A 27,985-nucleotide genomic window follows, 5' to 3' on the forward strand; every position below is an offset into this window, starting at 1 on the left:
TAACACATTAAATACAAAAATCAACTCCAGATGGATTGGACATCTAAGCATCAAAAGTAAAACAATAAAACTTTAAAGGAAAACCATAGGAGATCATTTTTAGAAATTTGGGATGGACATAAGATTAAACAAGTTATGGAAAGTGTTATATAAGAAAGAATAAGTTAGGCTACATTAATTGTTATATAATTTTTACCAAAAGATTAATCATAAGAGTGAAAAGGAAAGTCACAAGGTGTGGGAAGATATTTGCAGAATATATATCAACAAAAAGCCAGGGGACAAAAAGGGTGCAGACTTACAAGTTATTTCATATAAACAAATACATGAAAAAGTTCTCCACTGTAATTATTCATCATGAAAATGCAAATTAGACCCACAATACACCCATTGGAATGGCTAAAATGAATAAACACACACACAAACATTACCAAGTGTCATTGAGGATGTGGGACAACTGAAGTTCCCATATATTGCTGGACTATTAACTGGTAAAACTAGTTTGGAAAACTGACAGGATCTGCTATGGCCAAATATGGACATACTTTAAGACATAACTGTTCCATTCTAGGAATATTTCCAACAGAAAGATAAATATTCACCAAATGCTGAGTATAAGAATGTTCATAAATGTAGCATCTTTAAATTAGACCATTACGAGTAAAATTATTTTATAATAGTACACTGCAATTAAAATGAATGAATGATAGCTATGTAAAACACAATGGATAAGTCTTCTAAATAGATTGAATTAAAGAATACAGACCCATACATACTGTATGAGTCCACTTCAGTAAAGTTCAAAAGAAGGCAAAACTAACCTAGGGTGGTATTAATAGCTTCTGGAATAGTGGATACCCTTTCTTGGGAGAAAGTAATATCTTGAAGGGGAAAAGGGGGGACTAGTTGGGTGCTGATTATGTTTTGTGATATATAGGTGTGTTCACTTTGTGAAAGTTTTATTAGGCTAAATATTTATGATTTGTACACTTCTTGTATGCATACCATACTTTAAAAGTCAATTTAAAAAATTGCAATATGAAAACTTTCAATTCTGGCTGTGATTTTGGTCTCCCACCACAAACAAATGAACTTGCCCTCCTACCAAAAACAAGAAAACTGGACAAAATACAGGGCAGCTGTTTTCAGAAAACAGATGAGTAGCAGTGCAGGGCTGTTTTCCCTAAAAGAAGGGAAACAAATTATCTCTATGATTGCCTCTGCATTCCTCTTGGAAATAATTTCTAGACAGCAGTGTAGGAAAGGGCAATCCAACCAAAGTACAGTAGTTTCTTCAATTGAGGAGACAGAGGTTAGAACTCAGGAAGACCAAGGCAGCTCTAATTTGGAAGACACAGCCAGAGAGGAATCAGCTACACAGCGAAGGAGCTCTGAAAATCATCATGAGGGTCCGTTCTGTTGCCTTTTTTTTTTTTTTTTTTTTGCCAAATGTAGGATGAATATGGGCTTCTCTGGTAGCTCAGCTGGTAAAGAATCCACCTGCAATGTAGGAGACCTGGGTTCAATCCCTGGGTTTGGAAGATCCCCCTGCAGGAGGGCATGGGTTCTATCCCTGGGTTGGGAAGATCCCCTGGAGGAGGGCATGGCAACCCACTCCAGTATTCTTGCCTGGAGAATCCCCATGGACAGAGCAGCCTGGAGAGCTCCAGGCCATGAGGTCACAAAAAGTCGGACATGACTGAGAGACTAACACTCAGCACAGCAAGCATATATGCATAATAAAATTCTACAAGACCAAGCAAATTCCAATGAGGGAACTGGAGCTAAAATATTTTTAGAGCTCACATAGGGCTGGAAGATATTCACATGTTTTAAATAGCCAGAATGGTGAGATAGCACTGAAAGCAGGGAACATTGAGTACAGACTCCAGAAGGGTCACAACTTTGTAGCAGGGCTAAAATAGTGGTAAGATAAAAGATACTCTAGATTCATTCTAAGTAATTTAAAAGCAAGCTTTGAAAGAATCAAGATGATCCACAAGTAACTTAACTACTTGAAAAACAAACTAAAAACACTTTAATGGAGTACAGTGAAATCCAGACACTCAACAATGTAACATTTACAATGTTCACTGTCCCATCAAAAATAACAAAGAGGCTGGGAAAATATGACCCATATCCAGGAGAAAAATTAGTCCACAGAGACAGACCTAGAAATGACAGAGATGATGAAATAAGCAAAAATTTAAAGCAGTTATAATAAACACATCAAGGGTTAAAGGAAAACTATAAATTGTGTATTTAAGAAGCACAAAAAATCTCAAGTAGGCTAAAGAGAAAAATCATTCAAAGATAAATTATATTCAAATTCCTGTAAAGCAATGACAGAGAAAATCTTTATCTCCCAAAAAAGACATTATATAAAGAAGAACAAAGATAAAAAATGATAGAAAAAAATGACAACCTAGCTTTCCACATCCAGAGAAAAACATCTTTAAAAAGCAAAAGTAAAGTAAATATTTTTTCCAAACAAAATTTTAGAGCATTCATTACCTGCACCTCTTTGTACTATAAGAAATATTAATGAAGTCCTATAGGCAGGAAGAAAATGATACCAGATGGAAATTTGGAATTCCACAAGGAAATGAAGAACATCAGAAATGATAAATGTGTGAGTAAATGTAAAATAATTTTTCTTATTTTTAAACTTTTTAAAAATGAATTTAAAAAACTTTCTTATTTATTTAAACAACAGTAGACTGTTTAAAAGCTTAAGGCAATGGCACTCCAGTACTCTTGCCTGGAGAATCCCATGGATGGAGGAGCCTGGTAGGCTGTGGTCCATGGGGTCTCGAAGAGTCTGACACAACTGAGCAACTTCACTTTCACTTTTCACTTTCATGCATTGGAGAAGGAAATGGCAACCCACTCCAGTGTTCTTGCCTGGAGAATCCCAGGGACAGGGGAGCCTGGTGGGCTGCCGTCTCTGGGGTCGCACAGAGTCGGACACGACTGAAGCGACTTAGCAGCAGCAGCAGCAGCAGACTGTTTAAATGTATTGTGGGGTTTATGTGTGCGTGCCACTTCAGTTATGTTGGACTCTTTTCAACCCTATAGGCTGTAGCCTGCCAGGCTCCTGTGTCCATGGGATTCTCCAGGCAAGAATACTGGAGTGGGCTGCCATGCCTGCCTCCAGAGGATCTTCCCAACCCAGAGATCGAACCATCATCTCTGGCAGTTCCTGCATATCAGATGTATTCTTTACCACTGAGTCACTGGGGAGGCCCTGTGGGGTTTATAACATATGCAGAATTAAGGTGCATGACAATAGCAGAAAGAACAGAACACAAAAAGTGGAAACATTCTGTAGTGAGGTTCATATGGAATGTGGTACAATATTATTTGAAGGTGGACTAAATTAAGATAAAAAATACATATTGTAAACCCTTAAGCAAGCACTTAAAAAATAAAGCAAATTCATAAACATAGGATGCCTTTTTATTTATCTGTGTCTTGTTAATTTCTTTCATCAATGTATTATAGTTTTCAGTGTGTAAATCTTTCACCTTTTTTGTTAAGTTTATTCATACGTTAAAAAAAGTTTATTCATATGTATTTTTATCCTTTTAATGCTATTGTAAATGGGATTTTTTTTCTTAATGTCCTTTTCAAATTGTTCATTGTTAGTGATTTTTATATGTTGACTTTGTATCCTGAAACTTTGCTGAATTTGTTTATTAGTTCTAACAGTTTGGGGTATAGTCTTTAGAGTTTGTTTATAAAAGATCATGTCAACTGAAAACAGAGATAATTTACTTCTGTCTTTCAGATCTGGATGCCTTTTATTTCTTTTCCTTACTCTGGCTAGTACTTCCAGTATTACATGTAATAGAACTGCCAACAGTGAGTATCCTTGTTTTGTTTATGATTTAGAGAAAAATCCTTCAGCTTTTCACAAGCTGTAGGCTTGTCATGTACTACCTTTGTTATGTTGAAGGACATTCCTTTAATAGCTAATTTGTTCATCATTTTTATCAAGAAGGGTATAAAATCTTGTCAAATGCATTTTCTGCATCTATTGAGGTGACTATATGATTTTTTCCCTTCATTCTGTTAATGTGATGTATCATATTTACTGATTTGTGTATGTTATGCCATTCTAGCATCCCAGGCATAAACTCATCTTGATCATGATGTTTGATGCTTTCATTGTAGTGTTGAATTTGGTTTGCTAGTATTTTGGTGAGGATTTTTATATCTATATTCATGAGGAATATTGCTTGTAATCTTTTTTGTAACTGTTCTTATTTGACTTTGGATTGATTACAGAAATTAAGGAAGACACATATAAACGGGATGACATCCCAAGTTCATGAATTGGAAGACTTAATATTGTTAAAATGTCCATACCACTTGAAGCTATCAAAAAAAAAAAAATTGAAGCAATCTACAATTTCAATGCTATTCCCAAACTCCTGATGACATTTTTTTACAGAAATAGAAAAAACGTCCTGAAATTTATGTGGAACAACAAAAGATCCAGTGGTCTTTAGAAAGTGACCAAAACTGGAAACACCATATATTCTGATTTCAAACTATTACAAAGTTATAGTAATGAAAAATTATGGTGTTGGCATAAAGACAGACATATAGACTAATGGAATAGAATAGAGAGTCAAGAAAGAAATCCATTCATATAACTTCAACAAAGGTGCCAAGAATATATGATTAGGAAAAGATAAGTTTCTTCAACAAATGGTATTGGAAAAACTGGATATCCAAATGCAAAAGGATGAAATGGAACACTTTTCTTACACCATACACAAAAAATCAACTCAAAATAGATTACAGATTTAAATAAAAGACTTAAAATTATAAAACTCCTAGAAGAAAACATAGTGGAAAAGCTTTATGACATTGATTTTGGCAATGACTTCACAAATATGACACCAAAAGTTCAGCAACAGAAGGCAAAAATAGTCAAATGGGACTAAAACAAACTGAAAAGTTTCTGCACAGCCAAGGACCAGCAACAGAGTGCAAGACAACCTACAAAATGAGAGAAAACATTTATAAACCATGTATCTGATAAGAGGTTAATTTCCAAAATATATAAGGAACTCATACAATTCAAGAACCAAAAAAAAAAAAAAAAAAAAATTAACCCCCAATTTAAAAATTAGCAAAGGACTTTGAATAGGTATTTCTCCAAAGAAAATATGCAAATGGCCAGTAGGTATATGAAAAGGTGCTGAAAGTCACTAATCATGTTGGGAATGCAAACCAAAACCATAGTGAGATAACACTTCCTACCTGTTAGAATGGCTATTATTTAAAAAAAAAGGTAAGTGTTGGCAAGATTGTAGAGGAACTAAATCCCTTATATACTGTTGGTGGGAATATAAAATGGTGTAGCAGCTATGGAAAACAGTATGGAGGTTCATCAGAAAATTAAAAATAGAACTACCACATGATCCAGCAATCCCACTTCTGAGTATCAGGATCTCGAAGAGATTATCTGCACTCACATACTCATTCTACCATTATTCTCAATAGCCAAGAATATGCAAACAACCCAACAGTCCATCAAGAGACAGATGAATAAAGAAATGCAGTACACATGTACAATAGACTATTTATTCTGCCTTCAAAAAGAAGAAAATCTACCATTTGTGAGAACCTGCATGGAACTGAAAGACATTATGATCAGTGAAACAAGTCAATCACCTAAGGATAAATAGCACATGATCCACTTATATGAAGGATCTAAAATAGTCAAAGTATCTGAAATATCTAAAAAAGTATCTTTTCCTTATAGAAACAGAAAATAGATTGGTAGTTGTCAGGGAATGGCAGGTGAGGGAAGCGGGGAGTTGTTGTTCAGTGGGAATAAAGTTTCAGTTTAGCTAAATGAAAAAGTTCTAGACATGTGCTAAATAACCTAGTGCCTATAGTTAACAGTGTGGTATTGTGCACTCAGAAATTTGTTAATAGTGTAGATCTCATGTTAAGTGTTCTTACTACACACACACAAGGAAACTTTTGGAGGTTATGGATATATTTAATACCATGGTGATGATAGCATGGGTATATGTATATGTCCAAACCCATCAAATTGTATGCATTAAATATGTGGTTTATATCAGTTAAAACCAAATAAAGCTATAAAAATAAGAATGAAAAGCTAATGAGGTGATAAAGATGATACAGTACAATAGTAAAAAATAATCCTAATGAGGAAAGGATAGAGAGATAAAGGAACAAATTAAATTGAAACAAAAAGAAAACAAGTAGAATAGTAATCTTCAATCCAACTACATCAACAATTACATTAAATGCAGAAGGTTTAAACTATTACATGGTAGATTTTATCCACTTAGAGTAAATTAAAATGTAAGTCCCAATTATATGCTGTCTGGTAGGTTAACTTTAAATATAATAACACTGATAGGTTAAAGAAACCAAAAAAGATATATTATGCAAACACTAATTATTACAAAAAACCAGAAATGACTATGTTAATAATATTAGACAATATAGACTTAAGACTATCATCAGAATAAAGAAAGACATTCTATAATGATAGAAGAGTCAACAAAAAACTCCCATAGGAATCCTAAATGTGCATTCACCTAATAACAGAGCTTCAAAATGCATGAAGCAATGACAGACAAAATTGAAAAAAGAAACAGACAAATTCACAAATGTACTTGTTAGCTGAAGACAGGAAATCAGTAAGTATATTGATGAGGTGAATATCATCAACCAACTTGACTGTACTAACATTTGTAAACCCCTCCATTTCAACAACTGCAGGATATATAGTCTTTTAAGTGTATGAGAAACATTACTAAATGGCCTATTTGCTGGGCCATAAAAATTAGTTTCAATAATTTTGATGAAATTGAAATAAAAAAGAGTACATTCTCTGACCAGGACTGAATTAAAATAAAAATGAGTGATTGATAAATATCCAGAAAATTCCTAATTATAGAATTAAAGAACACCATTCAAAATATGTCACAAAGAAGAAACCATAACAGAAATTAGAAATATTTTTATCCCAATGAAAACAAAAACACAATGTATCAAAACTTGACCTTGGATAGGCAACAATTTCTTAGCTAGGACACACACACACACACAAAAGGTAACAAATTTAAACAAAGACATTTGAGGGAGAACAAAAGAAAACCCTTGGAAGAGGGAGAAGATTAAGCCAGTGGTGGTAAGCCGGACGGTAGGAGGGAACTTCTCAGAACTACCTAAGGATACAGATGGAGTGACATTTATCTTGAGATGCCAAATAATAAAACCAAGAAGTCAGGTAAAAGAGAAAGCAGAAAGGGCAACTTAGTTATGAAATGCATTAAGATTAGCACATGAAAGAGCAGGAGCACCCGGCTGAGAACCAAGAGTGTGGACTTGGAAGAGATCACGGCTTAGAACACTGGCTCCTAGAGCAGCGCAGATACTTTACTACACTGGTACTCATATATTAAATATTTTGGAATACAGTCATAATGTTTGTGTAGTGCCCCCACCTACAAAAAAAAAGTGAACTATAAAGACTATCTGCTGCTTTCAACTAAATCTAAAGAGGATACTTGTGTAGTAATTCCATATAACTGAAAAGTTATAGTAACCAATCCCTTATGGAATGCCTCAGTTCTCCAGTTTGACACATTAGAGAAATCCCTAGGTTGTATTGATGCCACTAACAACTTTTTTTTTAAAGCATGTAAAATTATTGAATTAAAAAGTATTTTAGACATTTGAATAAATTAGAAGATTTTCAATAGCTCTTTAGCCCTATCAATCCAGAAACAGCCCAAATGTTTGTTTGTTTTTTTTTAATCACATATTCTCTCTTCCAAGGGTCATCTTTATGTCCGGAGGTCTAAAGATGGGTAGGTGAAAACAGAGGGGTTTCTTTCTATTTTACTTTCCTGGACAGCATGAAGGAAATTGACAATTCTGCAGCAAGACTAGGAATTTCCCATTGGAGTCTGCAGCAACAGCATTCACTTGAAATGTTTGACTGTGTCTCTGTTTATAGATAGATTCTGATGCTACCTCTAGCTAGATGATCAGGAAACAGGCGACTCTAGTAGCATGGAGAACCAGCCCAGGATACAGTTTATGTGGAGAAAAACTTAACCTTTTAAAACAAATTCTCTATATCCACAGTCATTGTTCAGTCACTAAGTTGAATCTGACTCTGGGACCCCAGGGACTGTAACTTGCCAGGCTCCTCTGCCCAGCGGGTTTTCCAGGCAAGGATACTGGAGTGGGTTGCCATTTCCTTCTCCAGTATCCACAGTATCCTTACTTAATCGTGGAAATAGCAACCAAAACTGACTTGAATCCAGCTTTGTGCCTGTCCCCCAAAATATTAATAATGAACTCTCTGGTGTCTGAAGTCACAGATTCAACAGCTAATAGCCTCAGGAGTGGTGTATGAGCAAATATTTGGGGCGGGCGAATCTTCCTATTTTCTTTTTGTTTCTTTTCTATTGTGTAGAAACCAGCCTTCATTAGGAATTATTGGGACCCAGCACACAACTTGAGGCAATTGAAGCTAAGGTCCTAAAACACTGACTTCTTAATGACACCTCAGAGACCCAGAAGCATTAATGCTGACTTCCTAAAGCATCTAATCTTTCCCAGGGAGCAGTTTTCCCTCCTGATAGAGTTTGCCTCATTATGACAACATTGAGTTGATACCCTTATCTTTAAAACAACTCAGAGTAATTCCTAAGTCCTGGAAACAGTCACAGCATAAGAATTTATAATAGTCACATGTGAAAAATAAACAGGTACTCCAAAGAGGACTAATTTACTTACGGAATAATGCCAGAAACATTAAATGTGATGGTTTTGCTTTTAAATAAAATGCAGTTAATTTGATTACTATTTATTTTATTTTTTGCCAGATTTCAATCAACTTTTATGGTAGGATTAAGCTTGTAAGTAGAGTGTTGTGTTTTTTAAAAAATAATGGAAGCACTTTTCCAAACTTCACCATGGTTAACTAATGGGAGGATAATGTTGTACATTATGGATCCGTGCTTATCCTCCAATGTATTTATCCACAATGCATGCGTGTTTAGGGTCTGGGTTAGAATGAGTAGGTATGTGTATTGCAGACTCTCATTAATTCATAACAGCTTAAATTGTGATTTTTATTTGGCATCCTACTGTGGAACCCAGTCGAGAATGCTGAACTACTCAGCTAAACATTTTCAAATCCGTGACTCTCCATCTGGTTATTCAATCAGAACAAAATCCCTGCAAAGAAAATCCTCTTCTTAAAATGTACCCCATTTTCCTGGCTAAGAATCATTCTGGAGAAATGTGAACAGTTTGCCCAGTTGTTCAAGGAGTTTATTTGCAGGAAAAACTAACACTATAAATATCAACAGCACTTAAATGGAAGTGAAGAAAGAATTCCCTCATCCTGCATAATGGCAGGTTTGTTAGAAATAATTATACAGAGAAAATGGAAATGGGATTTATTATTTTGGAGCATTTTTTCAAAATGTGAAGTCACCATAAAACAGTCTCATATGACTCCACTGACATATCAGGAGTAGCTATATTAGCATCATTATGTTTTATAAAAACTTCAAAGTAATGGTAATTTAGTACCTAACACCATGTAAGGTCTTCATAAAAAATAAAAACTGCTCTAAACAAGCAATAATATTCTTGTGCTGCTGCTGCTGCGGCTGTATCACTTCAGTTGTGTCCAACTCTGTGCGAACCCATAGATGGCAGCCCACCAGGCTCCCCCGTCCCTGGGATTCTCCAGGCAAGAACACTGGAGTGGGTTGCCATTTCCTTCTCCAATGCATGAAAGGGAAAAGTGAAAGTGAAGTCACTCAGTCGTGCACGACTCTTAGCGACCCCATGGACTGGAGCCCACCAGGCTCCTCCATCCATGGGATTTTCCAGGCAAGAGTACTGGAGTGGGGTGCCATCACCTTCTCTGAATATTCTTGTTAGAGTAAGCAATTCTACCAAACAAGATGCCTGGACACAGTGGCCTATAATAAATATTTGTCAAATGAATACCAAAATATTCCACTCACAGTTCATGGGACTTTTGTTCCTATTAAAATGGTAGAGAATTAGACTCCCACCTTAAGTAGCTAAAACAGAGCCTTTTATAGAGATATTCTGTTTTCAATGTGTTTTTCATTTCTTTAGTTCATTCACTATCCCTATCTTGGAGAAAAATGGGAAAAGTAAACATTGCAATTATTTTTTTTTCTTCTTAAAAGGTAAGTCTGTTTCTAATTAGAGAATATTAGATAAAAGAAGATTTGGGGGTGTGTGGCTATGGAAAAGTGATAGGAATTGTATAGGTTAGAATTAGCAGGCTTGGCTATCATGTTGAACAGAATAAACATCATGTAAACACTGGGTGCTGGAAAACATTTTGTGTTTCTAAATAAAAAATGGTTCTGTAATTCCTTTACCATTAGGACAGAGAAAAAAAAATATTTAAGGGGAAATGGTGAAAGTGAATCAAGGGAAAGCCTTGATTCACTTAAAAAGAACTATGACAAGAGGTTATAACATAGCTTTTCTCCAAGATGGGTAACCATGTATGTGTAACCATTACTTCTTTGAAAGTTGGAGTCAATTCTTCTATGCTCTTGAATCTCAGCTGGTCTATAACTACCATGATCAATAGAATATAACACTATATAACTTCTCAGATTAGGTTCTAAGAAGACTTGCAGCTCTCACTTGGCTTCTTGGAACAATCACTTCTGGGGGAAGCAACCACTCTGTAAGAAGTTCAGAGTACCATGCTGTGTAGAAACCCAACACAGCCACGCACAGAGGCCTCTTGAGAGAGAAATGTCCAACCAGTCCTTACAGCCTGGAACCAGATATGCAAGTTAAGAAGCCTTCAGATGACTCTAGCCCTACCTGCATCTAGCTGCACCCCAAGTGAGAAACACCTTGCTGAGTTTATCAAACCATTGCCAACAGAATAAATGTTAATAAATTGTTGTCTTAAGCCATTCAGTTCTGGCAAGCTAAAAAACACAGCATAAAACCACCAATAGTCAAGTTTTCAGAAAAACATTTAACATTATTCTATTGTTGAACATTTAAAGAAACAGTGAGATTTTAGAATAAAGTGGGAACCAAACTAATGGTCACCTTTCCACAAGTTGCTAAAATCAGAAGACCAAGTCTTGTTAACCTTCCCCATTCTTTCAGGCCCCTCATCCAATCACCAAGTTCTCCAATTTACCTTCCTAATATCACCTGATTCTAAGTACGCCTCCTCATCCACATTGTCATTGCCTTATATGACATTTGAACTTTTCGTCTAAATGACACAATATCACTTCCCTCAGACCCTCTAAACCCATTTCATAGCTATCTATCTTTCATATTATTATCCTAATAATCTTTTTACAGCAAAGTCCTCTCATCTTTCTATCTAAAATCCTTCAATGGCTCTTACTAACAGTTATATGGATTTTAAATTCCTCAGTCTAACACATGAGGGTCTTTATGTTCAGGCATCCTCCTGCCTCTCAAGTCTCATCCCCTACCATCTCCTCATATGTCCCTCCTATCAAATTAAACCTCTTGTAGCCATCAGAGGGAGTTAGGTACCTCTGCATTGATTTATCCAAATGCTTTGCATTCTGCTTATAACATGCATCCCTCTGCTGTCTAACTCCTACTTGGTCTTTGAAATTCAGCTCAAAAATCACCTCTTTTTAGGAAGGTTTCCCTGAACTGGCCTATCTAATTTTTCTCATCATTTTGAATTTTTGTTGTTGTTTTTTTATTAAACTTTTTATTTTGTGTTGGAATATGGCTGATGAACAATGTTGTGATAGTTTCAGGTGAACAGCAAAGGGACTCAGCCACTTTGTCTTTCTAATTTTAACATCTCTCCTTCAGACTCCCATGGACTCATTTGCTTTTCCACTTGTGAGTTCAGTGCACTTGAGTTAATTTCCTGAGTCCCTTATGTAAAGCAAGGGAGACTGAGATGACACCTGACACATATCAGCCCTCAATAACACATTCCTAGAGGGAAATAAATGGGTTATTGAAAGCCATGATATTTTCATTTATGCAGTGAAAATCATAAATATTACTTCCAACTGTGAGTATAAAGCTGTTTCTCTGAGGAGGGGCACACAGTTCAAACTAGAGGCAATGAGAAGCTTGTCAGAGGTCACCATAACAAGTATGAGGATGATCCGGCAGGCAGAGTGGAGAGAAAAGTATCTTAGCAGATGGATAAGCTTTGGCAAAAATGTAGAAGTAGAGCGTTCAGGAAGCATACATAAATCAACGTGGTGAATGCTTCACACTCTGAATAGCAGAATGTGAGGCTGGTATGATGGTCAAAAGCCAGAAGATGGGAGGCTCTGAGAGGACATTATACTGAATTGTGTAGGCAATGGGGAGTCATCACAAGATATAAACCAGAAAAGAAACACTGGGGTTATATGTTAGAAACCTTAGTTGTGGGAAATTGTTTAAAGGAGGGAAGTAGAAAGGAGAGAGGTGTGGCTAAGAGTCTAATGCAGTAATTCAGATAAATTTAAAAGACATGGAATTAGAATTCACAAGGTTGGTTAACTGTATATAACGAGTGGCAACTAGAATGCTCTCAGAATTTTGCTCTGTGTCATTCTGTGGTGGTGGCAAATTAAAGTTAAACTAATTTTCAAGGATTTTTGAGAATTTTACCATGCATTTTGAGTTAATTAGAGACGTTTTGTAATATGAGACATGATATTTTGAAAGAGATGTTTCTGACAATAGTCTCCATTTGTTATGAAATAGCCAAGAAATAGAATTCCTTTGGATTATGCCATAGAGTCTCCATGTAATCCCAAAGAGTCATTAAACTTTCTGCACCTCAATCTGGCAAAAGTTTCCATATAAGTAAGAAAAAATATATGCCTCCCAGATAACTCAATGAAACAATTTAAAAGTAAATTTGTCTGGTAATTTCTGTTTCTAAAAGGCAAAATGAAATACAACCTCAATTTCCTCCTCTATTAAAAATTTTTTTTGAAGAGAAGGCTTAAATGATTTCAAATGGCCCTTTCAGCTCGAAGATCAATAACTCCGTAAGTCAAAACACTTGGTTGGAGCTACATTCTACCCAGATCAGCAGCTGATCCTCAACAAGAACCAAAGGATTTATGGTGGAGATAGGTTGTCCTATTTAAGCACTCCCTGCTGAGTAAAGTAGTACTTCCTTTTATTTGTCTTAATAGTCTGGTTCTTTATCGTGCTACTTTTTTAATGAGGTGTTTTCATTTAACAAATATTTGTTGAGTGCCTACTATGTGCCAGGCACCACATTAGGTGCTAGAGAAATAAAACAAAATGGCACATGTTCCCTTTTGTTACATTTGTTAACTGTAAAGCATGTTCAAGCCAAAATCCATCAACTTCTAAAGTAATATTTATCATGTACACGATCCTGCTCTAGGAACCATGCCAGGCTACCCCATTAAACTTGATGGGCCTGAGAATAGTAAAACTATACACTGTATAATGTATTTATAGTATATTGCAAGGCAACAAGGTCCCCTGAGAAGGGAAGGCAGGGAAACTGAAAAATCATCATAAGTGCACTTGGAACTCAGAACATCCACAAACTCCCTGAATACTTCATGACTCCATTTCTTTACCTATAAAATGGAGATAATAAGGCCTACTTCTAATATTCTTCACAGGATAAGGATTAAATAAGTAAAAGCACATTAAATACTTCAAGCCTTAAGAAAGAGCACTAAATAAATATTAGGTATTGTTATTTGGTAGCATTACATAAAATTACATTAAAGTTAAAAGCCTACTGTAGTTATTCTAATGGAAGTTTAAATCCCAAAATGAAAGCAAGGTGAATTGAATAACTAAAATCAGGACACACCCCTAATCAGATATAGTTAAAAACTAAAATTAAAACTGGAATTAAAAGTGCATGACTAATAAAAGATGGTTTCTTGCACAGGACAGAGCTTACAAGATGTTTACTTTGTGCCTATAAAGCAGGGGAGGAAAGCATGAGCCCTACCCTGGGATGACCACTCTTGAATTTTAAAAATGAATCTTCGACTGGTGGCAGCTTTCAGAGAAACTCCTCATTGTTGGGGATCACGCATCCCCTGAAGATTATGCTACCAGCTCTCCATGACAAAACAGGGACACCTGCACACCAGGGTATTTGATGTGTGTCAACTTCAACAGCAGAACCAGTTGTTAATCTTGAGAGGTTGACTGTAATGGAAATCAGTTGTCTCTGCTCAAAAGCCGTACTTAGGTTTTGTTCAAAAGTTCTATTATAAAATATCCAGGCCCTAGGAGGTGTGTTAGTCGCTCAGCTGTGTCCGACTCTTTTGCGACCCAATGGACTGTAGGCTCTTCCGTTCATGGAATTGTCCAGGCAGAAATACTGGAGTGGGTTGCCATTCCCATCTCCAGGGGATCTTCCCAACCCAGGGATCAAACCTGGGTGTCCTGCACTGCAGGCAGATTCTTTACCATCTGAGTCACCAGGCCCTAGAAGAAGACAATTTCTCATGAACATTTTTTGGCTAATATACCCAAAGCTAAGAACTTCCCATGTGGCACTAGTGGTAAAGAACCCACTTGCCAGTGCAGGAGATATAAGAGATGCAAGTTTGCTCCAAGGGTTGAGAAGATCCCCTGGAGAAGGGAATGGCAACCCACTCCAGTATTCTTGCCTTGAGAATCCCATGGACAGAGGAGCCTGGCAGGCTACGATCCATAGGGTTGCATAGAGTCAGACATGACTGAAGCAACTTAGCACACACCCAAAGCTAAGGTAGGCACTAATGCCAAACAGAGAAGCTAAACTAATAAAACCTTCATCCACCTCCACATTAGAACTATCTTCAAGCTCAATAAGAGGAATCAGAATGCAATTCAGTACCCTCCTCAAGTCCCAAGATGGAAAGCTTCATGAATAGGGAAATAACGGACGTAGCAATACCATAGTATTTCTTTCTCTTTCTGCTTCTGTGCTGTAGATAAGAGGATGAAAGAGAGCGAAGTGGAGTTTCTTTTAACCTTACTTACAACAATTCTTTTAGTTTCCTAAAGAGGAAATGAATAGAAGAGATGGGTGAGGAGATATTTAGATCCTAAGATTTTAGCATCATTAGGTTCTCTGATGCTAAGAATGGCTGAATGTTTAAAGCAAATCTTCAGAAATGGCTTTTGACTACAAGCTAGCTTTCCAGGAAAATAAATAAAGGGAAAATATTAGTTAGAAAAATACCAAAGTTTAACTAGATTTTTTTAAGCGTCAAAAGAGTATTTTTCAAATTCATATTTGTTTAAACCAAAATTGTTTTAAAAAGAGGCTTATTTGGATAAAAAGTGGAAATTACACTGCCATTAATCTTTAAGGAAATAAGTAGAGAACCACTGACTAAATCTCAGGCAAAACTATACCTTTTATATTAAATATAATCCAGGGAACCTCACATACTTTATTTCAAAAGTGAATAAATCTCTTAAGAAACGTGATTCTCTAATAATTAAAGTATCTAAGCAAAAGCAAGTCCACAAATTCTAGTGAGTTGCACAACTTTCTGAGTAACAAAAAGAGTCTTAGAGTCTTAAAATTCTTAAACTCAAATTCTCCCTTACAACAAATCTGTATCTATTTTATCTTGGGAGATAAAAAATATTAAAAGTATAAAATCCCTTGGGAATTAACTCTTCATCTATATTAAAGCTATAAATCACCAGCTACCAACCACTGACTGAAATTAATGATATTAGTCCCTATGCCATTTCCACTTAACTTCTAATTCTCCAAGACTTATAAGGTGAAAAGAAGATAGCACAATTTGGCTTTTAGTTTACAAAATACAATTGTTAAAATTCTCACTCTTGCACTCTAATTAGATTTTACACAAACACACACACACACACACACACACACATTAGAGGAGCTAAGATTTTGAAACTTTTTGTATGCTTAGTGTCTTTTATCCCCAAAACTTTAAGATTTATTTAACATTTATTATGTGGCTCAGTGGTAAAGAATCTGCCTGCAATCCAGGAGACAACAGGTTTTATCCCTGGGTAAGGAAGATTTCCTGGAGAGGGAAATGGCAACCCATTCCAGTATTCTTGCCTGGGAAATCCCATGGACAGAGGAGCCTGGTGGGCTATAGTCCATTTGATCACAAAAGAGTTGGACACAACTTAGTGACTAAACAACAACAAAAGCACCTCCTACATTTTCTTGGCACTATTTCCATCTTAGTAGCCTTGCTACTTTTTCACTTTTATGAGCTTCATTCCACAAGATACTTCAAACAACATACCATACCTAGCACTACCCCTGACGAAAGAATGAAACCCGGGTGGGCAGATTCTTTACCATCTGAGCCACAGGGAGGCCTGAATAAATAAATATCAGCAGCTAAAACCTCATGGTTCTCCCCCCTCTTTCTCCTGAATGCTATCACCAAGACTCTACTCTATCAGCAAATTTTAAATAGGGAAGATAATTCAAGAGATCCCAGAAGGCTCTCAATTCAGTCTAAAATCCATATTCTGCCACCGACACCTCCAAACAACTTTTCAGGATCCTAAAGTCTTGAACTAGTGTAGACTTTCTAGCTGCCTACATAGTATTTCAAATGATGTTCTTGCTAAGCACCTTAATGTTTCACAGATATCTCCTAACAGGATAATTTTGAATCATAATTAAATTTCAGTTCCTCACATCTTTCCATTTCAACTCATCCAGACACGGAGCAAACTGTTGCCAAATGGTGGGAGGTGGGACCTAAAGGAGAGCCCGACTTGAGAGGGCCCTCTGTTCCCCAACCCTGAGTCTAATATGGTAACTGTTTTCAAAGGATTCTCTCACCTGGACTATGTGAAAGATGATGCCTCTGTGCACACTATGATTTTCTTTCTCAGTTAGTCCTGAGAACTAAATTATTTTGTAAACACAAACAGACTCATATGGGAGGCATCTAATATCTACATTCATCACAACATCTTAGTGAAATAAATCCACATTATTTCATTATTGTCATTCTTTAATGTCTGATTAGTTAGAGGATTTAACTCCAAATTTCCTCACTGTGGGCTTCCCTCATAACTCAGTAAAGAATCTGCCTGCAATGCAGGAGACCCTGGTTCAATTCCTGGGCTGGGGTATCTGCTGGAGAAGGGATAGGCTACCCACTCCAGTATTCTTGGGCTTCCCTTGTGGCTCAACTGGTAAAGAATCTGCCTACAAAGCAGGAGACCTGGGTTTGATTCCTGGGTTGGGAAGATCCCCTGGAGAAAAGAAAGGCTACCCACTCCAGTATTCTGGTCTGGAGAATTCCATGGATTGTATAGTCCATGGCATTGCAGAGTCAGACACGACTAAGCGACCTTCACTTTCTTTCCTCACTGCCATCCCCTGCAATAGATCAGACTACAGTATTTTTGAAACAGAATAAAGCACTGTTTGCAAACCTAGTAAAGAAACCTGGAAGTAGCAGGAGGACACCCTTCAAGTACTATCAGAATAAATGTGGTTCATATTTAATTCTGAGATTCTGCTCCCAACCACGCCCCTCCGAAAAAAGTACGGTCATAGATTTTTTATCTTTCTCATTTTTAAATTTCAGACTGTCTGTAAAATAACACTTTTAAGCTTTCCTTTTAAAAGACAAATACATTTAGATCCTCTGTTTTTAAAAGGGCCACCTTAGAGAGTCCTAAGAGTTTAAAGAGTAGAATTCTGCCTGGTTTGGATATCAAAAAAGGGACAATTTGTCTCTAAATGGTGGAATAGTAACTCTAGGGTAAATTATTCCAAATTTCCTTCAGCTACTGGTACTGGGTTTTTATCTATGGGTACCATCAGTTTTGCAAACCTCAGGCCAACAATCACAGAAGTTGAGAGAAGCCCATCAGGGGAAATCAATCCTAGTCAGGCTTAAAGAAATCTTTAGCATCTACATTTCTTCCAAGCTGAATCACAAACAGTCCACACCCATCATGATCCCTCTTCAAATAATTTCTTCATTTACCTGTGTGGCATTTCCTGAAAGTAAGGAATGGGCTTGACTGGATGAGCTATTATCTCATTAGGATTTGTGAAGGACCAAGCAGACTGGAATGCTTTTCATGATCCCCCCTCCCATGTCCCATCTCCATTTCCCATACCCTGGCCACCGTTTGTACTGTTTGCCTTTTCTCAGTTTCTGTGTTGCTCAAGGCAGATAGATAAGCCCTTTAAATGATTACTACCACTCTGCATTAGCTTCCAAAGCCTCTGACAATTTTTCCATGTTTGAGAATTGCTTTGTGATAGACGTGTTGACAATGTAAGGCGATAACTCAATCACAAACCAGAACTTCTCAGAATAAATGGAAATGACCCAAAGACTCTCTGGGAATCTTTTCCTAAGGATTTTTAGCCATAGGTCTGTCCAAAGCACATGTGGAAGGCAAGATCTATTTTTCTTGTTCTTTAATCAGCAGAAATACCAGCAATAGTAATAAAGGTATACATATGAGGTTTTTTTTTTGGGGGGGGGTCAATATGATAGTTTTCATATCACTTTTATTTTTTCCACTTTCTCCTTTTAGATTATCCAAAAGAAAAATCATACAATTTCTCAGTCTGGTATCCTAGAAGAATTACAAACTTTGATTTTCCTGTAGAAACAAAATAAATGCTTAAAGGAGGGGGAGATCAAAACATAATGCTTCCCCTCCGCCCTGCTGCATGCATTTTCATGCTGCCTGGGGTTCATTTATATCAGTGTAACTGGAGGTACAAGGACATAGTCAGAACTCTTTCTCTGGTACAACAAGGACAGATAGGTATTACATTTCAGCTTGAGAGACAAAAAAAAAAAAAAAAAAAAGGCAAGGAGAATTTGCTAAATATTTGCTTCCTTCTCAGAGCACTGCTAAGTTTTCTTTTGCTAGTTGACTGAATGCCTGTTGCTGAACAAAACCCTGCAGTGGCACTGTAAAAACTGCTCTGTCTGAGTAAACTGGGTGGATGCTGAAGGCACAACTGTCCCACCTTGCCCCACACCATCCCACAGTGTAGGGGGCTTCTAGGAAGGACAGGGCCACCGAAGAGCCCCCCTCCCAAGAAGTGGGATTCCCACTTGAGCTAATTGGGAGTGGACAGGTGTGGAGAGTAGGAAAAAATAAAGGAAACCATGTCAACTTCATTTTGAATCATGAAGAAAACAAACAAAAAACAAATGACAAAGTAATGGGGCAGAGAGAGGACAGACTATCATAGATAAAAACACTCTATTAAATGGAAAAAGAGCTAGTCATGCAAGGAGCCAGAGGAGCGATCCGGGCAGAGAGCAAAGCAAATCCAATGGCCATGCGGTCAGAAAGAACAGAAAACTCGGCACAGAGGAAAAAGACTTTTTCTTGTTATTGTTTTAATGGCTGAGTTTCTAATGCCTGGCCAAGAAATAAAACTATATACTAACCAAGCATGGGTTAACTAACATGTTTATGTTTAAAATTAACCTATTATTTCAAACATTTTCTGGAGAGAACACTTTATTATTATGATTATTTGAATTTATTTTTTTCCCCAGGGACCAATTATGTCTGGCTTGTTGTTTCCTTTGAGAGCCCAGGAAACTGCTGTGATGAGGCCTGAGCAGTCTATACTTCTATTCCTGATTTATTTTCTCAAACACCCCTGAAAACATGTTGTTAAACTGTATATATAGGTCTGACTGTTAAATTGTTTTTTTTGTTTTTTTGTTTTTTTTTTTTACTTTATCTTTCTTACAGAAGCCTTCTCCTGGCAACACCTACAAGCTGATTTAAAGATTGATGGCAACAAATCAGATCTTCATGCACAGGGTGGATGGTGCCCTGGGCTTTGACTCCACAGGAGTCTATTGATGTAGGATTCTAATTAGCCAGGTTTGCTTGATACCAGATGATACATCTCTTCACAAGGGCAAGACCACCTTGTTTGTGCATTGGGGCAAAGTACTTTATTGGAGACTGTCAGACTCTGGATAGTGTTAGAGGAGCAGAGGGTTGGATCCCCGGCATCTCTGTGTCATCCCCTGCTATTCTGCATCCTACTCAACATTTGTCTAAATTTGGTATCACATTGGCTTTCTTCTGCTTGATTGATTTTTATTTTTCAATACATAATAATAAATGATTGCCAACAATCAATGGGATCATTGCACAGCCAATCCAATTTAATCACAAAGATCACATCTGGTTATTTTACTCATTTTAATGATCAAACAGGATCAACCATGAAGAAATTTTTGGCTCTTTAAACAATCAGTTAATCTCATAAACTTCTAAACAAGAACCTGATGAAAAACAGTCAAGTTGGGTTGTGTGTATACACACACACACACACACACATACATATATAGATGGCTTATGTGATGAGTTAAACAAATTTATTTAAACATAAATTTATTTCTTTCACTGCATCATGGAAATAGATCAACCTATATTATATTCAGATTTAATGTTCTTGTGCTTAGATACTAATAGATTTGTTCACTACTTTTAGATTTCTAAAATTTTATGTAAACCAAGTTTTTGCAAATCTAATCATGTTTTAAATACATTAACAGAATTTACTACTTAAATTTTGAATCTGTGTATAATCAATGAAATTCCTTTAAACACATCTCTTGTGTAGAGGTGGAATTTCATATAACAGAGTTTGCTTAATAGTGAGTTTGGTTGCAAAATTCTGTTTCCCAGATAACTTGTAACAATTTTTAGTATATCTAAATTTGTCAGATTCATTTATGGAAAAACATAAGAAAACCATGTTTCTGTGTTTCAAAGAAGTGAAGGAAGGCGGCTTGTTTCTTCCTAAACCAGTAAGTTGGATCCAGAGGAGGAAAATGTAAATATGAATTCTCTATCAAGCACATTTCCTTCTGTGAGGGGTTTCATGGCAATCTGATTGAAAAGAATATATTCACGTACATTGATTGTTAGGACAGCATTTTTGTTAAGTGGTTCTGTTGAGTAAATATGACTTATGCCCCTCTTTCTCATCTCCATAATCTTCTTGTTGTCCACCTAAATCTTTCTGACATACTATTGCCAGGTTACCTGAGCTTTGTCAGATCTTTCAAAACCAATCCAGTCTCTCTCCTTTCTCTCACTTTCACGATAATCTGCCTCCCACTATTGTATGTGAAGAAGAAGCTGTTTTAAGAAAATGTATTTTATAGCAAATAGATTAATAGGTTCCTCAAGGGGGAAATATTCAGTATTTACATACACACATAAATAAGTTGTATACGTACAGCTTTGCTTATGGATTTAGCAAAAGGGAAAAAACAGATTTAGAAGACACAAGGAAATTTAAAGGATCAGCCACTGTTAGCAACACTTACCTAGAATTGTAAATGAATAAACAGAAAACATGGACACTTTTAGTGACTAAGAACGTGAACTGTACGAAATAAGGAAATCTAGTTTCTGATTATTGTGTTTTCTTTTTTTATGCTTAGTATCATTTTGTACTTCAGACTTTCCTGAAGAAATCTGGGTCATCTACAGTAGCTCTCCACAGGGTACACAAGCAGACTTTAAAAATTACCTTAGCTCTGTAGATACCTACCTTCCCACATGGTTTTATAAAAAGAGAATCTAACAGGAAATTTTTAAATGTGTACTCAAAAATATTTATTGTAAAAGTTTCATAATTATACTCAAATTCAGTATTTAAAAAATTTTTTAAACTTTAAAATCAACGTATGTGAATATATTCTTTTCAGTCATATTGCCATGAAACCCTTCACAGAAGGAAATGTGCTTGATAGAGAATTCAGATTTACAACTTTAAAAAAACTAACCCTGGCAGTCTCTTTGAATGAATATATTAAAACATATTTTCCCATATAACTAATGAAAAAGAACAAAAAAAAATGCATTCAAAACCACTGACATTTTTTTCATTTGGTTTCTTCCAAATTTAAAATGATGAAACTGCCATGATTTCAAGTTTTTAGTAAAATTTTCTCTCAGATTAAAAGAAGAAATACATGAATCTGAATGTAGTTTTTTTTTTAAAACGGTTGAGTTATAAACCAAAACTCCTAAAAATAGGAGTTTATGGTGGAAATGACAGCATTTTAACTATAAAGGCATGAGTGGTGTCCTTTTACAGATGCCTAAATCAAACACAGAAAAAAGTGCTGGGTTGCCAGGACATTCAGTACACTTTCCTTTAATTGCCATATATAGTTAATAGCCTAATCTTTTTTTTTTTTTTAAAGAAAATAAATTGCAAAGATGGAAGCAACTCAATTACATAATATCTTCCCATGCAAAAAAAACATATCAAAAACAATGAATTTAATCATTCTGTGGTCTGGGTTGAATTCAACACTGAAATCTTTTATTGAACTTCACAGGAACAAAGAACTTCAAACTTACAGATGACCATGTTTGAAGTTGGATAGGACGCTGACCATACTATGATTGTCTGATACTAAAAAAGGACACAATACAGTATTCCAACCAGGATTTGGGCTGATCTGAGAAACTCAAGAAAAGTACTGTGAAAGAATTACAGATATAGAATGACTGGATAGGACATTTGATCTTGCTTCTGAGACTGAACTTAAGAACCTCTGTTTCAGATTAAACAGTATTTCATTGCGTTTCTTTTCCTTTTTTTCTTGTCACAAAAGTACTTCTACAGATTAAAAGAAACCATCAGAATGGAGAAACAGAATTATGCAGGATGTATTATACCTACATAGGTCCGGAAGCTTCCTGATATTTGTTTGAATAATTCAAGCTTTACTCGAAATATTGATACTAAGCAGTATCAAACCAAACTCTGGGATCACACAGTGGTCTTTTCTACAATGTGTGTGATCAGTAACAGCAGTGATCCTATCCTATAATATACCATAAAACAGGAGGGAAAAAAATCATCTCACATTTTAGAAATGCAACTGCCCCATTAGCCTAAATACACAGTGTAGGCAGTCAACATTTTATGGTTTTCATTATTTTCAAACATTATGTTGCAAAAAATTGTACAGAGAATGTTTTGACTATATATTTGACATTTAGAAAAAAGTAAGAATGATGGCAACAATAGTATTGACTATAGCTTAAACTTACATTATCAAGATAACTACATCAAATAAATTTGAAATTAATATAATTTTGATATAAATCTTGAATCATATAGTTTCCAACATTTAAATAAATATTTTCACCACATTAATTTGCATTTTATAGATAACCAGTGAGGACCTATTATACAGTACAGGGAATTATACTCAATATTTCATAATAACCTATAACAGAAAAAAACCTGAAAAAGAAGTGTATGTACATACATATGTACATACACACACACATATATAGTACTGAATCATTTTGTTATACACCAGAAACTAATACTATACTATAAATCAACTATATTTCAATAAAAAATAAAATTTTTAAAAATGTGCACTTTTGATGATATTTTCTAGATAGAAGATCTGTGGTATATATTTAGTTATGGCATGGAATTTTTTATTGTGCTTCCTTCCATAGCTTAGGATATACAAAATTAAATATAACTGCTTCTGTTCATAGAATAATTTTTACTTTCTATTATTACAGTTGCTAATTATTGAAAAATTCAAGGTTATTTTTTTAATTAATTTAAAATAATGAAATCTATGATAGTAGGTGAACAATAATGTGCTTAAATACATAATTTTGAAGCTTGTTACATACATAGACTACTTTAAAAGAATGAGTGTAAATATGGTGTTATCTTCATTCTGAATGTGTAAGAATTACTTCAAATAAATTTTAAACATGTAATTGGATGAAAGAAAACAAATGACACATTAAATTACATACACAATATTGAGAGAGGAATAACTGTAGCAAATTAAAAACTACTTCTTGAATAACAAAACCAGTAACCATCTAAAATTTTATTTGTATTACTTTAGATATGTACTACCCAGCTTTAAAATTATTTATTATATGATTGCTTAGTTTTTAATTATTTTGACCATTATTTATTCTCCCACAATTAATACTGAGATTGTAAGCAAGAGCTCAGACTAAAAATAAAAGATCTTGCTGCTAGTATCAACTTAAATTCATCATACCTTGAATAATTTTTGAAAGTGAAATTCTTAGGGCTTAGAAAACCAATCTAATGAGACTCTTTTTGATTCAATTTAGTCAAAATTACCTAAACCAAACCAAACAAGAGTACACCGTACATGCAAAATCCACGTTATTCAGGAGTCTGGAGGATTCGCTGAAATAACCAGAAACGAACATAAGCAGGGAGCGGTGCTGTGCTGGCACCTAGTGGAGAAGGCAGGAGAAGAGTCATTTACCAGGCTGAGAAAAGAACACATGTTAATTATTTCAATCTATGCCTTCTATCACACACCTCTGAAAAGAAGACAAATGAAAAGTATCTGGGGTAATTCAACTTAAGTATACAGCCAAAAGTTACAATTTTAATTTTCTGCAAGGACTAAAAAAATTTTTGAGAGGCGGGATGGAATATGACTAGCTGTGGTGAAAAATATAACATAGTAAAAACAAGGATTGTGCAATTTTCTTCTCCCTTGATAAATTCTGCCAAACCTGGTCACACTAGTCTATTCTCTGTCAAGCAAAGAATTTTTATGAACTCAAGTGACAGGCTGTTTGTGAAGTTCTGTCTGTATTTGGGACATAAGTCACCAAACACTACTTAACATTAAATGTGGAATTTTCAAATGTCAGTATTACATGCAGAGTTATAATTATGTTTCCTTCTCAGCATGTTTAGGGGAAGGACATATTTAAATTTGAGTCCTACCTTCTCTTATTTTTTGGAACTAGGTACGGCATGTTTCTGGTGGAGAACTTCTGCCTTAGAAGGCAATGTGCTCCCCAATCCAATGCAAGCAAGTAAAGGCAGAATTCCTAAAACTTAACGGGGAGTGTAAGACATCAATTAAGTTCCCCAAGTGAATCAACGATCTCTTCCAGTTGGGAGATTCTATGATTTCCAAAAGGAGACATTTTCTTATATTTTTCTACACTAGGAAATTCATTTTAGTTCACTGTCCCTATCAGTATTCCAAGGACTGCATTGATCTCCTTATTTTTTGTTATTCTTGGAATGGTTGGTAATTATTTTATGATGAAGACAAAGAATGATCAAATCATACTAAACTCAAATCAAGACTGATCTTACAGTATGTGAGGAGTCAACTTTTTCATAATTGCATAACTTAGGTTACTAAAGTGCAAGTACTCCATGATTTACTCCAGGTCGGCTTTGCTTTATCAAGCAGCTACACTGTTTTGTGAAAGTCATTCAGTCATGTCCGACTCTTTGCAACCCCGTGGATTATACAGTCCATGGAATTCTCCAGGCCAGAATACTGGAGTGGGTAGCCTTTCCCTTCTTTCAGGGGATCTTCCCAACCCAGGGATCAAACCCAGGTCTCTTACACTGCAGGTGGATTCTTTACCCGCTGAGCCACAAGGGAAGCCCTTGTTTTATACTGTTTAAGGAAGCTATTTTAATTTTTAACTAATACATGATGAGAGAGATTTATATACACAGTCTTTCTTATTAATAACCTTTTTCCCTCATTTTTAATCATGGAGAACAACCCATTTTCATCCTGTTATATTAACCTGATGACATCTTGCACCTAATGAGGTGCTAAGGCTTATCCTATATTACTGTACTGATGCTCAACTTTAAAAACTGATACTTTGGCTAACATAATTGGTTTGTCTTATGTCTTAGGCATCTAGAAGTTTATTTCAGAGCACATGGATGAACTATTCTGTGTATCACACTATTGGAGGGTTGGTACTGCCCTGGCATTCTCTGCCCTGCTGCAACACTAGAGAGAACAAGATCAGTGACCCCATTGCGACTCTGGGTCTCCTGAAATTGCAGGGAACTGCTGGATAATCCACATTCAGAGCAGCATTACTCCCCTGGCTCCATACGACAGATACACTACCTAACCTCAGAGCTCTGCCACATCAGGTCAGGGTGGTTTCTCAAAACATAGAACCGAACTCATGTTCTGGACCATACGACATGGCCTTGCAGTGAGCAAGTGTCCTTTGGTTGACTAGGAAATCTCTTTGCAACAAATGTGATTAATTGATTGAGAAAATAAATAGTCATTGACTCTTTATACGAAGTTTGATATGATCACTACTAAATTTATGAGAAAAATAAGAAATTCATTGTAAATTTTTTGCAGGTAGACACAAGTTTATTGGTGGAGCTACAGTAGAGTCCTGCTTCTCTCTGGGATAGCCAAGGGCACAGTGCCAACAGGGGAATGGACAGACAGACCCCAAAAGGACACATGGATGGTCAAGTTCACTGGCAAGGGAAAGTTTCCTGTGATGGACACCCCAAATCCCTTAGAAATTCTAAATTCAACTTCTTCCCTAACCCTGCTCCAGTCACATCACAGAACCATGTCTTGTGGCCATCTCTGTACTTTTTCAGGTGACTTTGCCTAAGAGTGACCAGAGGTAAAGGTTTCTGTCCCCAGAGATCAGTTACCAGGATCATGTCCTGAAGCCTGTCCACATTTGGGATCTTGGCCCAGCTGTGTGACAAGGACAAGGATGAAAGATCAAGAGCCTGCCACGAATGCGAGGGAAGGATATGGGGACAAGTAGTAGAAAAAAAGCAATAGCCACAGTGGGCGCAGATAGTCTATCATAGAAATTCAGAGGAAGGAACCTGCCTCCAGCTCAAGAAGGGGATTTGAGGAAGATGGTATCAAGGAAGACTTCCTGAAGGAAGTGGCTGAGATATGAGATATGGTTAGGACTTGGGAAACCATCATGGTGGAGAAACGCACACTTTGTTTGAAGCTACATGGCAGATGATGACAGGATTTTCTTTCTCTCTCAGACAGACAGCCTGAGGAGAAAGCCATCTGTTCCAACATCAGAAGGGTGGGGCTCCCAGCAGCCCACCCGGACACAGGCATGGACAAGTGACTACAGCCTCCCTAGTTAATCCACAAGAAAACCACTGCATATTGGTAACGTACTTCTAAGCCCACTGAGTTGACCGGTGGCCTTAACAGCAATGATAAATTCCATTTTTCTCTTTTTCAGGCCATTGCATCTCCTATCATTTTCAAGTATAATGAACATTACTTCAGAAGCCAAAACAGAGAACCAAAATTGAGTGTCCTAAAATGAGGTCCATTGCCTGCAGCTGATTATCCCATCGTTGTTCATTTTTGCTGTGTGAATCAATTCTAATTTTCAAACTGAAATATATCATGCTTTGTCATGAACATGCCAAATCATGTTTGTTTCTCCAGGTTCCTTCCTCCAGGAGTGCCTTTCCCAGCCAACCTTCTTAGGACAACCAAAATCAAGCCAAATAATAAAACTTCTCCCTTTTGATCCAGATTACTATTTTTAGTTTTTAAGGACTACATGTGAGTGTAAGAGGAGATGGTTATTCATTCTGCCTCTAAAATGTTTCCATAATCATCTCAAAACTACTGGGTAATGAGGACAGTTATCTTTATTTAAAGAAGAAAGTGAAACTTTGAAGTTAAGAATATTGCTACAAAAGGAAGTAGAAATGTGAATTGGTACCATGTACTCAAGTGATAATATCTCATTTGTAGCCTATTCAAAACAAACTTCAACAGTATGATCCAGTGAATCCACTTCTGGGCACAGGCCCCAAAGAACTGAAAGCATGGAGTAGAAGAAATATTTCTATATCCATGTTCACAGCAGCACTATTCACAGCAGCCAAAAGGTGGAAACAACCCAACTGTTCATCAACAGATGAATGGATGAACAAAATGTAGTATATACATACAATGGGATCTTATTCAGCCTTAAAATGGAGAAGGAAATGGCAACCCACTCCAATATTCTTGCCTAGAGAATCCTGTGGACAGAGGAGCCTGGGCTGCTGTCCATCGGGTTGCACAGAGTCAGA

At 36.2% G+C, this 27,985-nt stretch overlaps 1 protein-coding gene and 1 long non-coding RNA gene across 3 annotated transcripts in view; one reads left to right on the forward strand and one right to left on the reverse strand.

Moving 5' to 3' along the window:
* LOC129634149 (uncharacterized) overlaps positions 1-27,058 on the forward strand; it is a 43,471-nt gene extending 16,413 nt beyond the window's left edge. Inside the window, exons 2-3 of the long non-coding RNA XR_008705447.1 lie at positions 3,791-3,864; positions 26,927-27,058. This is a non-coding gene — a long non-coding RNA (uncharacterized LOC129634149). The remainder of the gene's footprint in view (positions 1-3,790; positions 3,865-26,926) is intronic.
* The window catches only part of SLC25A21 (solute carrier family 25 member 21), a 521,296-nt gene that overhangs the window by 263,122 nt on the left and 230,189 nt on the right, over positions 1-27,985 (reverse strand). The window lies entirely within an intron of this gene.

The sequence above is a fragment of the Bubalus kerabau genome, chromosome 19 (genome assembly GCF_029407905.1).
Source record: "Bubalus kerabau isolate K-KA32 ecotype Philippines breed swamp buffalo chromosome 19, PCC_UOA_SB_1v2, whole genome shotgun sequence".
Lineage (NCBI taxonomy): Eukaryota > Metazoa > Chordata > Mammalia > Artiodactyla > Bovidae > Bubalus > Bubalus kerabau.